We start from the raw sequence: 16,822 nt of genomic DNA, 5'->3' as shown, positions 1-16,822 counted from the left end.
GCAGCTTCTGGAGCTTCTGGAGCTCCAGGCCCACAGATGATGGGGGGAATCAAGAGGCTGATCAGAGCAGGAGTGCAGGGATCTCTTTGCTGGTGCTGAGGCAGTGTGTTGGCAATCAAAATGGGCTCTTAGCACTCAGTTCAACCAAGTGCCCTTGAAGAGTTTGACCTTTGTTTCCTTTGATTAATTCAGTGTCTTTGATTGAGTCTTACTAGGTGCTAAGCCCCATACTCAAACCCCTATTAGGTGCTAAGCCTATGTGGGTGTGAGTTGGTAACTAAGGTGGGACCCCAGGTGGAGCCAATGAAGGAAGGTGCTAACACCAGAGCCAATCGAAGGAGCCTAAGTTCTGGTCGCTCAGATGACATTTGATGACATCTGAAACTGTATAAAAGGAGAAGACAGAGCTATTTGCTCAAGGCTCTCACTCTTGGTGGCTCGCTGATGTGGAGACTCTGGGCAACTGTAGCTAAGAGCCTTCCAGCTTGCAAACCAGATGTTGGGACTTTGTTAAACTCTGGTAACTATGAATTGGGATTTGAATCAGGCAAAGTCTGTCTGTTGATGCTTGTAATTTGTTTGTATCTGCTCTGAAGTTCAGGGTGCTGGCTTTTTCCCCTGAACTAAGTGAATGATATTTGTATGCTGGATTAAAGTAAGCTTGTTAATCCCTTAACATTGCTTTCCTTAGTAAAGCAGATCAAAAGAACCTGGGCTTGCAGCATTCTGTGAGCTGGTTGTTGTTGGTTTTACACCCCCCACAGCAGCTGCTAGCTGAATTGTTGAAACAGGCAGGATCCTCTTGCTTTGCCCTGCTTGGATGTGGGTCACAATCTTAGTTGGCCATCCTGGGGTGAGGAGGAGCACTGGTGTGGCAGAGTTTGTGGTGGCTGTGGAGAGGGAGTCCTCCTAGCAGTTCCAAGGCAGAAAAGAGTGCTTGTGGTCACTCACAGACCAGAGCACAGAAAAGGAGAGGAGGAAACTCCTCCGCTTGTATCATACCACCTCGGAAAAACTGAAAATTCACAGGTGCCTACAAGCACAAAACTCCTGAAGCTTGGGATAGAGCACTCTCTACTCTGGAAGCAGAGTCATACCTTGACAAAGAGCTCAAAAGTCAAGTAGCTAGCTGGGAAAATTAGCAGACAGCATAAAAAAACTCAGACTACAGAATCTTACTTTGGTGACAAAGAAGATCAAAATATACAGCCAGAAGAAAACAATGAAGTCAAAGGTCCTACATCAAAAGCCTCCAAGAAAAGTATGAATTAGTCACAGGCCATGGAAGACCTCAAAAAGGATTTTGAAAATCAAGTAAAAGAAGTAGAGGAAAAATTAGGAAAAGAAATGAAAGGGATACAAGAAAATCATGAAAAAGAGTCAACAGCTTGCTAAAGGAGACCCCCCAAAAATACAGCAGAAAATAACATCTTAAAAAAAATAGACTAACCCAAATGGCAAAAGAGGTCCAAAAAGCCAATGAGGTGAAGAATGCCTTAAAAAAAAGAATTGGCCAAATGGAAAAGGAGGTCCAAAAGATCACTGAAGAAAATAATGCCTTAAAAATTAGAATGCAGCAAATGGAAGCTAAAGACTTTATGAGAAATCAAGAAATGACAAAACAGAACCAAAAGAATGAAAAAATAGAAGACAATGTGAAATATTTCATTGGAAAAACCACTGAACTGTAAAATATATCCAGGAGAGATATTTTGAAAATTATTGGACTACCTGAAAGCCATGATCAAAAAAAGAGCCTAGACGAGCATCTTTCAAGAAATTTTCAAGGAAAACTGCCCTGATATTCTAGAACCAGAGGGTAAAATAGAAATTGAAAGAATCCACTGATCACCCCTTGAAAAAGATCCCAAAAGAAAAACTCCTAGAAATATTGTAGCCAAATTCCAGAGTTCCCAGGTCAAGGAGAAAATATTGGAAGCAGCTAGAAAGAAACAACTCAAGTATTGTGGAAACACAATCAGGATAACACAAGATCTAGCAGCTTCAACCTTAAGGGATGGAAGGGCTTGGAATATGATATTCCAGAGGTCAAAGGAGCTAGGATTAAAGCCAAGAATCACCAACCCAACAAAATTGAGTATAGTACTTCAGGGTTAAAAAAATGGATTTTCAATGAAATAGAGGACTTTCAAGCATTCTTGATGAAAAGACCAGAGCTGAATAGAAAATTTGACTTTCAAATACAAGAATCAAGAGAAGCATGAAAAGGTAAACAGGAAAGAGAAATCACAAGGGACTTCCTAAGTTGAACATTCCTACAAGGAAGGATGATATTTGTAACTCATGAGACCTTTCTCAGTATTAGAGTAGTTGAAGGAAATATATACATACATATACATATACATATACACACATATATATATATATATATACACACACACATATATATACACACACACAGAGGGCACAGGATGAGTTGAATATGAAGTGATGATATAAAAAAATTAAAATTAAGGGGTGAGAGAGGAATATATTGGGAGAAGGAGAAAGGGAGAGATAGAACGGAGTAAATTATCTCACATAAAAGAGGCAAGAAAAGCTATTATAATGGAAGGGAAGAGGAGGGAGGTAAAAGGGAATGAGTGAACCTTACTCTCATCAGATTTGGCTTAGGGAGGGAATAATATACACACTCCATCAGGTATCTTACCCTATAGGAAAGTAGGAGGGAAGGGGATAAGGGGGGGATGATAGAAGGGAGGACAGATTGGGGGAGGGGTAGCTAGAAGCAAACACTTTTGAAAAGGGACAGAGTCAAAGAAGAAAATTGAATAAATGGGGGATGGGATAGGACAGAGGAAGATATAGTTAGTCTTTCACAACATGACTATTATGGAAGTGTTTTGCATAATGATACATGTATAACCTATATTGAATTGCTTGCCTTCTCAAGGAAGGGGGGTGGGGAGGGAAGAAGGGAGAGAAATTGGAACTCAAAGTTCTAAAAACAAATGTTAAAAACTGTTTTTACATGCAACTTGGAAATAAGATATACAGGAAATGGGGTATAGAAATCTATCTTGCCCTACAAGAAAGGGAATGGGGCAGGGAGTGAGGTGATAGAAGGGAGGGCAGACTGGGGAAAGGGGCAATCAGAATGCGTGCCATCTTGGGGTGAGGGGGAGAGGAGAGATGGGGAGAAAATTTGTAACTCAAAGTCTTGTGTAAATGAATTTCAAAAACTAAAAATGAATTAATAAAAAGAAGAAATGGAAAAAAAGAAGGAAAAAATGTTGGTAAGTAGAAGGAGAGAAGGTCAGGAAAGTCTTTATGTAAAAGGTGACATGTGAGTTGTGCTTTTTGTTTTGTTTTCATTCTTGCTTTGGGTTAAGAGAGGTTGGAGGAGACTATCAGCAAATATTACTCTAAGGATGCCTAGTATGTCAGAATTATTTATTCCAGATTTTGTTCATTTAACTGGGGCTAGGCTAAAGTTTACCTCTGCACTATGATGAAAGAGTTTGATAAGTAAATTAACAGTGTAATCAAGACCATATTGTACATGTTCAACTTGGATTGAAAAGAAACACTCTGCTCTTATGGATTTTAGCTATTGACCAACATCACCAAAACAATTTTAAAATTTAAAAAAAAAATAAAATGAAGGACAAACAACAACAACCCTTCATTGGAAATGGCAAGACAACCTGGGTTCCTGTCCAAGCTCTGGTACTAAGAAGCTGTATAACCTTGAGCAAATCACTTCTTCTCTGTAGGCCCTAGCTTTCTCATTGGTAAAATAAGGGAGTTGTAATTGATAATCTCTTAAATCACTCAAGTGCTAATAATTGATGATCTTTTATGATTTCACTCTACTTCTACTCTTAATTCCAAACTCTGATTCCACTCTACAAACATCTCTGATGTCGGGGTGGGAGGTGGGTAGGGGGGGTTGGTTCTGGCTTGCCTCCTCAGGTACCCTCTCTCTACAGAGGAAAGCCAAGCCAGATTTGGAACCAGATGGTTCTTCTGACCCTCCCCCACCCTCCATCCCACCCTAGAAAATTGTCCTGCCAATTGGGTTTTTTTCTCTGACAAACTTTAGGGACTCTCTCTCCATTTGCCCCAAGTCTATCAGTATTTCTGTCAACTTATTACCATGCCCGAAACACTGGCCCAGCTTCTTCTCTCACCAAAAGCATGGCTCTCCATTACCTTGAACCAATTTGTTAACTTATGTAGTCGGTGAAAGATGAAATGACTGAGGAAACAAAGGTTCAGTCTCCTGAACATATTAATTTATTAAGCAATGCATGCCAACTGCCCAAGAAACCAGAACCAGACCTCCCCAGCTTAGGCCTAGACCCCAAATACAGGGGGATGATAAACTTTTATACATTAAAAACAAACAAATAAGGTCAATTAATTAAATGGAAACAATGCTACATTAGGTAATCTTATTTCTACTTGGAGAAAAGATTAGGGACTTTCCAAATTGAAAGAGGGAGAATGAACCGGGGCAATTCCCTGAATTCAGAAAAAAAGTGCCCCATTCCTCCCAAGTTTCCGTGAAGAATCAAAGGAACATAGAAACAATAACTGATTGATCAGTATGGGGGTAGTTTTCAGATAAGATATTTGGGTTGCTTGAAATGTACAGCTGTGAGAAAACTCCTTGCACCAGTCTTTGGATCTGACTGGGTTTCTGGTCAGTATAACCAAGGTCCTTAGTTAAGGGTCTCTAAACATCAGGTAGAGGTAGTCCAGCTTCCCAACCATGCAGGACTAGGTTCAAACAAAACAATTAGATTTTCTTCCAATTCAAATTCCAAGAAAGTTTTCTTACAAAACAGAATTTGTACTAAACCCATAATTGGATAGAAAGGGAACTGGCCTGGCTCCAGAACTGAGTCACAAGATAGGTTCACTCAATTCTCACAATTAACCACTTGTTGTCCTAATCCCCTCAAAATCCTCAGTGGAAACAGGCAAATGAGTGTAAATCTTCAGTTGAAGTTACCACCTGAAGAAGGCTGAGTCCTCATGACACCTTGAGTCCAGCTGGGGTCAGTTTTTTGGTAGCTGGGAATTAAAATTTGAAAATAGCGCTTCTTGAACTTTGCTTATTCATTTGCTTCCTTGAATTCACTTCTTGAACATTAACCCTTCCACCTTCTCTCTTCCTGCCCCATCCCCCTTTAGCCCTTTGCCTATCTCCTTTCTGTTCCTATTCCATCCCACACTTCTTTTTTTCTTCTATGCTTTCATTTGATACTGTTCTCCTACTCCCCATCTTTTTTCCTTACTTCTTCACTTTGTACTCTTGCACAGCGCTTCTTAAACTGTGGCTCGCAACCCCATATGGGGTCAAGAAAAATTTGGCAACAGTAAAAGGTTTCTGAATGTTTAATGACCAAAAATTAATTAAAAATCAAATGTAGAATGAATCTGAGCTGTTTCTGGTACCATTTGCCTGTGTTGAGCAACCCCGCTGCAACCTTGGTTCTAAACACAAAGCATGCGCACTTTGCACTGCACGTGCCCTCAGGGCATGCAACACCAACTGAAGAGCGGTCTTGAGTGAAAAAAGTTTAAGAAGCCCTGCTCTAGCATATGCTTTTCTCTGGCCTCTCCTCACCCCTCACTCTACCCACTATCTGGCAGGATATGTAAAACTACTTTATACGCTTGATTCTAGTCACGTAAACCCATTTATGGGGCAGCTAGGTGGTACAGTGGATAGAGCACCGGGCTTGGAATCAGGAAGACTCATCTTCATGAGTTCAAATCCAGCCTCAGACACTTATTAGCTATGTGACCCTGTGTGACCCAAGTCACTTAACCCTGCTTTCCTCAATTCTTCATCTATAAAATGAGCTGGAGAAGGAAATGGCAAACCACTCCAGTATCTCTGCCAAGAAAACCCCCCAAAATGAGGTCATGGAGAGTTGGACACAAATGAAACTGAACAACAATAACAAACTCATTTATGTTATGCTAAATATATACTGTTAACTCTTTCTGAAGTTAATGTGCATAACATACCTTCAGGTTTCCAAGGAGGTATGGGTGCTGGTAATAGATAACTGAAGGTCAGGATGTAAATGTTGCCATGTTTGCCCTTCCTTTACCCCTAAAGAATTTGCCTTCACTCTATCTGGGCACAGCCAGACTTTGACTGACAAGCAAGTCCCGCCACCCCCCATCTGAGGGCAGTTGAAGCCATGCAAGAGGAGTAAGGAAATATTCATTGAAAGTAGGCATATGGGCATCAAGAGGGAAAGGAACAAGGAAGGGGAAAAGCATTTTAAAGCACCCACAATGTGCCAGGCACTTGACTAAGTGCTTTATAATTATCATCTCATTTGATCCTGGCCAAAACTCTTAGGGTCTTCCCCTCCCGGATTGATATTTTTGTGATGGTAAATTGAGCCATATTTTGTCTCAATTCTTTCCTAGCCCTCAGTCATTGAAAGGGCATCACCTCAGACAAACTGAGACCTGAGAAATACTTTAATTTAGAAAGGCCAACGTCATCCACTGCACCCTGGGCCATCACCAGTCTGTCCTGCCACTGGACTTCAATGACCCTGGAGGAGAGAGTGAGTCTGGCAACTTTGCTCAAGCTCTGCCTCACTTAAATCCAATTCAGGTGCAAGTCAAGACATTACCCTCATGGTGTCATTGGTCCTCTTGGAGAACAAAGGATGAACAATAACAGCAATCTTGACCACTGCTGGCATAAGCAGCTACACTGGGGACTGAGAGGAGTGTCCTAGGGAACCATAGAGGGAAAAAACCAGCCAGGAGATCTTCAGCACCACATTACAGAGCTGGAGCTGTGTGATTGAACCAGAAATAAGAGATATGGAGCAGGTACTGAATTGTTTGGAATGCTGAGATCAGAGCTGTTTTCCTTCCCTTCCCAGGAGAAGCAGACAGGTGGCAGGGTGGAGAGAGTGCTGGACCTGGAGTCAGGAAAACCTGACTTCAAATCCAGCCTCCAACACTTACTGGTTGTGTGACCCTGGGCAAGGAATTTAATCTCTATCTGTCAAAGTTTCCTCAAATGGAAAATAGGGAATCACAGTAAAATCCTACCTCCCAGGGTTGTTGTGATGATGAAACTGAGGTCCAGAGAGTCAATACTAAAAGGAAAGGAGAAGAGAAAACCCAAGTTAATACAGCCCGTAAAAGCTAAGACTCCAACTGAGGTGTTCTGACTCCAAATTCTGATAGAGTTCCATTTGAAAATATCTGAACCCCAAATCGCTCTTAAAAGAAGTCAGATTTTTCTCATTTCCTTGGATAATTTCTCATTAGGATTCAAGTCTCTGGATCTATCACTACCAATTGTGAGCATTTCCCTTCATCTGGAACTATCACCAACCATCCCACTTGAGTGATCATGTCATGTCATGTTATAGATGAAGTGACATGAAATTGTTTCTTTCTGAGACTTTGTCATGCTCAGGTGTTTTTTCTTTCCTTTGCTATTTACTTTTTATAAATAAAAAACCTCTTTTCTCTTTCTCTCACTTCCATTATAAAAAGAACAACATACAACAAAACCATTGTAACAAATATGCATGGTGAAGCAAAACAGATTCCCACATTGTGCATGTCCAAATATGCATTATGGTCAGATTTTGAGGAAATTGAATGATATTTCATCCAAGGTTCCTTCTAGCTAAAAACATTGTTGGCCCATCACTAGTTTAGGGACCAGAACATGAAGAACCTAACTAGTAAGGAAAGTAGGTTCTAGGTCAAGGGCCAAGTAAATCTTGATACTCTGTAGAAGTAGTCATAAAAATGCTATTCTGGTCAGCTCTGTCTTCATGTAAATGTTTAATCACTTTAGTACTAGGAGGAGTTATGATCCATCCCTTCGTTACAAGCCACATTAGACTTCAAAATCAGAATGGTTCTTACTGAGCAACCATGAGTGCCTGATATTCTTCTGGGAGCCAGACAGAATTTAAAGGTAAATGAGGCAGTCTCTGCTCTCTAGGAACTTATAAAAAGAACACAGTTTAGACAACATAGCAACAAAATGCCCACAGGACCATCATCCCTCCCGCCTTCAACTGGGTCTTCACAGGTCTGGTAATTGGCCTTCTGCCTTCTGTGCACACAACTAGCTTGGTATCATTTAATTTCACTTTAGTTAATTCTGCAGCCGGCTTTTCAATGGCAATTAATAGCAGGCAGGAAATGGTGAGGCAGGTGATGTTTTTGCCTTCTCATTCCCTCTCGTGCAGAATAGACTTGGGTCCATGGGGGCTCTGGATTTCTGCCATTAGTGGGGTTCACCCCTCACAGCCACAGGGACTGGTGATAGGCCACCATGGTAATCAGAGTGCCCCATCCTTCTCTCATTGGCCATTGCCCTGCTTTTCAGCAAGTCATAAATCCATCATCAAATCCTGCTGGCTATGCCAAATGTTCCAGACCAGGAGCACACTGGTTCTAAGTATAGTGCCAATATTTAGTGAAATTGAGTCAACAAGGTAGAAGGCATAAAAATAAGCAAAAAAACACACCTCTTTGACTAGATGAGAACAGGAAGGACATATGCACTCCACTAACGTAGAATGCACCAAGGAGGGCAGCTCTCCAGGTCTCCCATTTCCGTACAGACATCTTCCCAGGTTGGCCTCAACAACAACAAAAATAGCTAACATATATATAGCACCTACTGTGTGCCAGGCATTAAGCTAAGCACATTCCAAATACTTCATTTGATCCTCATAACAAGCCTGGGAGGTAGGTGCTATTATTACCCCCCCACACTTTACAGATGAGGAAATTGAGGCAAACAGAGGTTAAGTGACTTGCCCCAGGTCATATAGCTAATGTCTAGGACCACATTTCAACTCAGGTCCTGCTGACTTCAGGCCTTGCACACTATCTACTGTCTCACCTGCCCAAATGCCAGTGAAAAATCCCTCAGATCCAAAGAACTGTATTCATTTTTCAGTGATGCTTATATGATCATCACATCTAGCCCAGAGGTAAGATTTAGAATAATACACAGCCAACGAGTCAAGCAGAGAAGGTTCTATTGTCTAATTTGGAACATGAGGAGGCTACCTTTCTCTAAATAGCCATATTCTGTTATAGTGCTACCTAAAGCCTCATTCCAGGTCTTTAAGTTGTATAACCAGGGTTCCCCCCATAGATTGTATACTCCTTGAGGGTTAAAATTATCTTTTGCCTCTTTTTGTATCTCAAGCACTTAGCACAGTGCCTAATACACAGTACACACTTAATAAATGTTTATTGACTGACTGACTTCATATATACCTTGAAAGTCTAACTGAGCCATGTACCTAGCTAGAGCCTCATCTACACGTGGCTGAGGTAAGGAAACTAAGTTCTGATCAGGGGCAAGGTAAATCTTGATACTTGAAAGAAGTAGCTATAAAAATGCTATTGTGGTCAGCTCCCTCTTTGCACAAATGTTTAATCACTCCAGTACTAATCCATCCCTTTCTTATAAGTCATTTTAGACTTCAAATTCAGAACACTTCTTATGGAACAATCATGCCTGGTATTCTTCTGAGACCTAGACAGAGTTTAAAGGTAAATGAGGTAGTCTTTGTTCTCTAGGAACTTATAAAAAGATAGGGCTGAAGGCCAGAGGATGCCAGGTGGCACCTACTACAAAGAGAATATTACTGGGTCATAAGAAATTACAAATATGAAGTCTTAAGAGAAACTTGGGAAGACTTATATGAACTGATGCAGTGAGCTAAGCAGAACCAACAGAATGGTTTACATGATGACCACAATAATGTAAACAGTAGTTTCAAACTTGTTCTGCTCACAAGATGCAGTCACATGGTACAGCAGATGATTGATAGACTTGGACCCGAGTTCAAATCCTGCCTCAGATGCTTACCAGCTTTGTGACCTTGGTCAGGTTACTAGCTTCTTTCAGCCTCAGTTTTCTCATCTGTAAAATGAGGATAATAGTACCACCTACATCACAGGTCTTTGTGAGGACCAAATAAGATAATGTATGTCAAGTACCATGTAAATACTGGCTATTATTAATTAAGCATAGCACAAGAGTCTTTTCTATGAAAAAAACAACACATTGACTGTTTAAGTTGGCAATAAAGAAGGGCTCCAAGCAGTAAGCCCCCAGACTCAGTACCTGAGACCTAGGATAGATACACCTCTCTTTCTCCTTCTCCATACCTTCATCCTCTTCTTCCTTGACTTCTCCCCCAGGATTTACAGCAACCGAGAGAGCTTTGCACCTCTACCCACAGAGCTGCTATTATGATCTTCTCAACACCAAGCCAGGAAGAACAGAGAGAACAAAATGCAGCGGGGTGGTGGGGGCGGGGCGGGGGTGCACTGGGCAATGCAGAAGTCTTGGGTCATGGGGGGAGTCAGAGTTACTTTTTTTAACTACCTTTTATTTTGGATAAGTATAATGAAGTAAGTTTGTCATCTTTGGTATTTTCTTTTTTTTTTTTTGCAGGGAGGAAGGCAGGGCAATTGGGGTTATGTGACTTGCCCAAGGTCACACAGCTAGTTAAGTGTGTCACATGTCTGAGGTTGGATTTGAACTCAGGTCCTCCTGACTTCAGGGCCAGTGCTCTACTCACTGCGCTGTTATACCAGAAGCGAGTGAGACACGCCACAGAGTATAAGTTTTGAATGGAGAAGTTTATTAGCCGGCGGTAATTCGGGGAAATTATCCCAAATCAAACGACCACGTTTGAAGCGAGAGGGTAGTTTATATAGACAGTACAGGATTCAGTGCTTAATTATCTCTTGAAGTTTACATATGTTACTTTGCAGACTCAGCAAGCCTGTGTTACTTCACTTTTTATGACCATGATACATTAGAGGAACCTCCTGAATAGATTGTAAATACAACATATCAGATAGTTGACAAAGTGTCAATTGGAATTACAACCCAGGATCCCTGTGTCCATCTTGCCATAACTCCCACAACAAGGAAGGCTCAAGATAAGGCAGAAGTCATATAATTCAAAAGAATATCTGGGGCTGAGGCTTTCATCCTTCAAGGCCATAGGCAGACCGAGTGATGCTCCAGCTGGGTTTGTTGAGACGAGAGATAGAGTTGTCTCTCAGCCCACTCAGTTAGACAAAGGAAGATCATTAGGCTTTCCTGGTAATTAGCTTACATTCTTTGGAAATGTCTTAGGGGCCCAGGACACTGGCCAAACGGCAGGAACTCAGTCTGTTTTTTTTTATGCAGACTGGGGTTTGCAGTTAGGGGCTGGGGGCAGGGTTTTTCTAGCAATAGCTGGCTACTCAGGTATCACAGCACCACTTAGTTACTTTTGAAATCCACTGGTATAAAGGAAAATAATTTCAAAAGCTTTCAAAACTCTGATTAACAAAGTAAACAGTAATAACACCAGAAGATGGATGATGAATCGGGTCTTCTGCCTCTTGGTGATGGACTAGGGATGCAAAATGACACATTTTCAGTCATGGACTCTGTGGATTTGTTCTACCTATTTTTTATAAGAAAGGGCTTCTAAGAGGCAAGGAACAAATTAGTGTGTGGTGCTAAAGATAAAGAAAAAAAAAAGGAAAGAAAGATCAATAAAGTATGTGCCTTCTATTTACCTCCCAGTCACTTCTTCAGCTAAGATATTGCCTCACTTTCAAGCCTTTCTGTTTGTTTTTAGTTGGGGTTTTTTAAAGTCATTTTTCATTTGTTTCAGATTCCTTGTGACCCCATTTGGGGTTTTCTTGGTAAAGATACTGGAGTGGTTTGCCATTTCCTTCTCCAGCTCATTCTACATATGAGGAAACTGAGGCAAACAGGGTGAAGTGACTTGCCTAGGGTGACATAGCTAATAAGTGTCTGGGGTTGGATTTGAACTCAGGTCTTCCTGACACCAGATCTGTCTCTCTATCCACTGTGCTTCTTAGCTGCCTTTCTATCTGGTTATCAAGTCTTTATTTGGTTTTCTGTTTCAAACCTCTCTAATATTCTCTGAACTGATAACAGACTTGAGCATCATACTCTCATTTGTTTTGCAACACTGTTTACTTGGAATTTAGCCTCTTGCTGAATGCTATGTTGCTCTTTTAAGTAGGTGCCTGGGTCCATCATGCATCCACCCAAGCCACAGTTGCAGCATGGAAGCAGAAGGTGGTGCGAGTGAGCAAGGCAGTCTAAGCTGCCAGCATAGTTGGGGAGTGAGAAAACACAGCTTTCTTTCAGCAATCTCCTCCCTTGGAGGGGAGTGGCTTTCCTTCCAGCCTGACAAAAATAGTGACCATAAGTACCAAAAGGAAAGTATGCTTACTCACGCTCCTCTCCTCACTGCTTTTTACCAGCTCATGATTTATTTCTAGAATTCACATGCCAGGTTTCTATAGTCTAGCAAAGTTCCCTTGCTTCATCCTAATAGGTTCAAGCCCCAGATCAGTCCCCACCCTACCAAACTTTACTCTCCCTAGAGTAAAAAGGACTATCTCTCTCATCCTCTCCCTAATATTTATAGGCTTTAAATAACAAGCACCCATACAACTTAGCATTTCTGCAGGCCAGCAGGGTTTAATAGTAAATAAATAAGATCAAAATTGAAAGCAACAGATACAAAACAGAAACCTAGCTAACTGGAAGAGGGAAAAGAGACTTTGCAGGGAATTAAAAGAGTTCTCTGACAAGCCCTTTCTTCCTGCTTGCACGTAACAGTTTATAGATCACTTTAAATATATTATTTCATTTGATCCTCACAACACTGAAATGTTATTTTCATTTTACACATGAGGAAACTAAGGTTAAGAATAATTAGATGACTCCAGGGATGTGCTGGAGCCAGCTCTAACCAGCCTATTTTTTACACCCCAGAAAACAACAATGGCTACAAATAAGGGCTTGATTTATTGCCTTGTTCATTTCTAGACTTAAGAAAATGTTAATAATATAGATTAAATTTAAAAGTGTGTGTGCACACACCTACCCCTAGCCTAGTTGTTGAGCATTTACTAGAAACAATCTTGTATTGCTCTATAAACGCTACTTGAGTTCAGCAGAAGTGTAGTAGAAGGTTCTGGGAATGAAGTCATCACCAGTCATCACTTGGTGACTAGAGGCAAATAATAACAGAAGAGGAAGACGAAGAAAAAAGAGAAGAACTTAGTGCTTTAAGGTTTGCAAAGTGCTTTTCACCTAATGTCTCATTTACATGCAATCTCATTTGAGCCTCACAACCACAACAATGTAGACAAACACACCACAACTTAAAGCAGGTAAAAGCATTTAATCAGAACAGAAAAGAAAACAAACATTAGAAATGTTCTCAGCAAATATTTCCCAAATGGAAGTATTTTCTTTTTTCTCTTCCCCAGCATAATCTAGAGAGGCAGCCCCTCTTTATGCAAGTCCCCACCTGCAAACTGAGGAAAATAGCCCAATACCTTGGCAGCCCCAATACTTATAGCTTTTAGCAAATACTCTGCTCTATTGGGTCTGAGCTAAATGGTGGCATGAGAAACAATTATTCCAGCACTCTTGGAGAGGATAGCTACCAACAAGAGGAGTGGAGGCAGGGCCTCCTCAACCTACAGAAAATTCATCTCTGACGCAATAGTTTCCAGGACCTCCAGACCTCTTAAACTTGTATGGTTGCTTCCAAGGCTAGATATGTCCATCTCAAACTACATACTAACTCACTTAAGATTAAGGAAGAACAAACATAAAAGAAGAAAAGGAAGCCAGGAGGCCAAATTCAAACTCATCATTACACAAACTGCCATGTGGTCAAGATTATTATGATGATGGGGGGACTGGGCCAGCCTTTCCTCACTCTTCATTGGAGAGCTTGGTGTTAAATTATTCCTCTTGGAGTGTAGAAGCAAGACAGTGCCTCCCAGAAACTGGCTTTTCTTTTAACTGACACAGCTCCCTACTCCCCTGCTGCTATCATGGTGGTGGGGATGGGGGTAAAGGATCAATTGATCATTCAGGATTTGCCATGTAATACTAAAATGCCAAATCCTTTCCATGCTGGGTCACCACACTGACAAAAACAGGCTCCAGAGCTCCCACATGGTTCATCAGAAGGACAACTCTGGGCATGCTCCATGAAGTGGCCCTTATTACATTTGTAACATCTAGCTGTAAATATGAATGATATCCTTCACTCAGAAGTAAGTGTATTGTTAATGTATTTTTGCTTAATGGGAAGATCTTTCCTATCCATTAATAGGCCCATGTGACCTGCTTAAGTCACATGAGTTGGAGTCACATGAACCTGGATCACCAAGGTTGTGATGCCCTGTGACCCTGAAGAAGTGTATATATACTCTGAGGTTAGCATTTTTCTTTGGGGCTCACTCATGGGAAGACTATTTGTGCCATGTAGCCAGATGAGACTCTGGGTAGCCATTAAGGAGCTCCCCAGCTTTGAAAAACCCAGATGTTGGTGTTTCTCTCTCTGGTAACTATGTGTGTATTGCTTTTGGTCAGACAGTTGGAAGCCCTGTCTGTTGGTCTTTGCTGTTTGTAATTTCTGTTTGTATTTTTTCTGCTTGTAATTTCTGTTTGTATTTTTTCTGAAGTTCAGGGTGCTGACTTTTACCCTCAACTAAGTGAATTTTACATATATATACACACATATGTATATATACATATGTGTGTATATGTACATGTATGTATGTGTGTGTATATGTTTGATTAAAGTAAGATTGTTGACCCCTTTTGAGTTGCTTTCCTTTAGAAAAGCAGATCAAAGAACTGTGCTAGCAGCCCTCCTGTGTGCTGGTGTTGTTGGTCTTACATCCCCACAGCAGTCGCAAGTAACATTGTTGTTACAGCAAATTGAAGGGCATATTCAAAAGGGGGTTCTTCACATGTACATGCCAGCAAATAATCTGAAAGGATTATTTCATGCAATTATTTCATGCCATATGCATGAAAATAAACTCCGTGTTCCCAAATCTGCCTCAGGGGCATTATTTTCAATATATCAGCTACCAGAGTTGAGGTTACTCCTCATTTTGATGGAGGACAGCTATGCTTCTTTAAAGGCCAGATCACATGAAGAATGCTCAATCTTAAATCTCTTAGGAATGTCTTCTCATGCATGGGTCACAAGAGCCTAGCAGGTAGCCATATTACAGATTACATATTACAGATGCACATATGAAGGCAGAAGCCCACAGAAAAACTACTAACAGATGGCACAAAACCATTCTCTTTGTAAAGGTACAGGTACAATATTAACCCAAAATGTTAAAAGACTTAGAGGGAGTTCTCTAGGGTATAGGGTAGATCCTCTGAAATAACACATACAAGAATTGTACTGAATATCAGAAGGCTGCAATCTAGACCATTGAAGGGATTGCCTACGCCAATGAAATTAAGGATCCATTGAAGTATTCTTATCAAGAAGGCATCAGCTTAAAATGAAACTACCATAAAATAAGCTATAATCTTGACTTGGTCATGACAAATACAAAAAGTGTGGAGTCTAGGAAAAGCACATTAGAAGGTAAGATTAGAGTGTTTCCAGGACTACCCAAGGGAAGAAGATGTTCTGATTTTAGGAGACTGGTCTAAGTTATTTAGAAAGAAATATCCCTAGAGAACAGAATGATTACAACAGCTTAACAGACCATCTAACTTTATTTAATCTAATCTTATGCTTAAACTTTGTATAATCTAATTCTATGCTTACTAAGCAATCATCTGTACTGAGTGAATTTGGTCTTCTGGGGAAACCAGGAAGGAGTATCCAGTACTGATCATGCTATCTGGACCATTGTAACTGGATAAATTGGTGTTCTGGTTACAATGTCCTGTAAACAAATTCCCCAGAGTCTGACTAGCTCCAGAGAATTGATAAAATCAAGTTTTTGAGCCTACAGAGCTAAAGATCAGACTCTGTTTCCATGGAGACATTACTGAAGTATAGACACTCCCATAAAGCCCATCTTGAAATAACCAGATGGCCTCTTTTCTGACCACCTAACTATAAAAGTCAGCAAGAAATGAGGGAGTGGTTGGGTAGAAAGGTATAATTTAAATTAAGATATTCTTCTGAGCTCATTAAAGGTCTCTTGCATCCTGACAAGAGTAAATATATTCAATATTGACTACAAGGCAGCATGATAGTGGATAGAGACTAGCACAGGAGTCAGGAAAATCTGAGTCCTACCTCCAACATGTACTAGTTGAGTGACCATGACCCAGCCAGCATTACCTCTCAGTATTCCTGGCCATTCTCTAGGAATAGAAATTGCTTATAAGGTACTAATATGCATTGGTAGAGGAAGTTTCCACACACCAGGAGTCCCTCACACCAACAAAATCAGGTCCAGATTGATCCCTCCTCCAATCCCTTCAGCAGGAAAGAAAAAAAAAGATTGAGAAAAAAACCCTCTATTTGCAAGGTGCGATAATAATACTCAGCTTTCATACTCAGTTTCTCACCTGACCCATTAAACTAAACTATCAGGAAGAAAAGTGTCTCCATTTTACAGATATGATTTTTTTCAAATTGCTATTAGTTACTTGCCTGGTCAGTGAAAGAAGTTGGACCAGAACTTAGACAGTCTTCTGATTGTCAAACCAGTGCTCTTTCTGCCACATCTGGCTGCCTCTCCTACATCCACCCTTGAGACAGAGGGAGATAATTTATCATATGATTTAGAGCTGGAAGGGACCTTGAAGATTCAAAAGTTCATAGGATTTCACATGTAGAAGGGACCCTGGATATCACCTAGCTAGATCATCTGTAATGACAAGCAGGGTGGGACTTTTTGTGGTCTTTTGTTTTGGAGTGCTTTTCAGCACTTAAGGCAATCAAGTGCTTTTGAGTCTTGCCTTTGTTTGAATCAAGCAAGTAAA

Source organism: Trichosurus vulpecula, chromosome 4, assembly GCF_011100635.1.
Source record: "Trichosurus vulpecula isolate mTriVul1 chromosome 4, mTriVul1.pri, whole genome shotgun sequence".
Lineage (NCBI taxonomy): Eukaryota > Metazoa > Chordata > Mammalia > Diprotodontia > Phalangeridae > Trichosurus > Trichosurus vulpecula.
The sequence above is the reverse complement of the archived record's forward strand: the minus strand, read 5'-3'. Positions refer to the sequence as shown.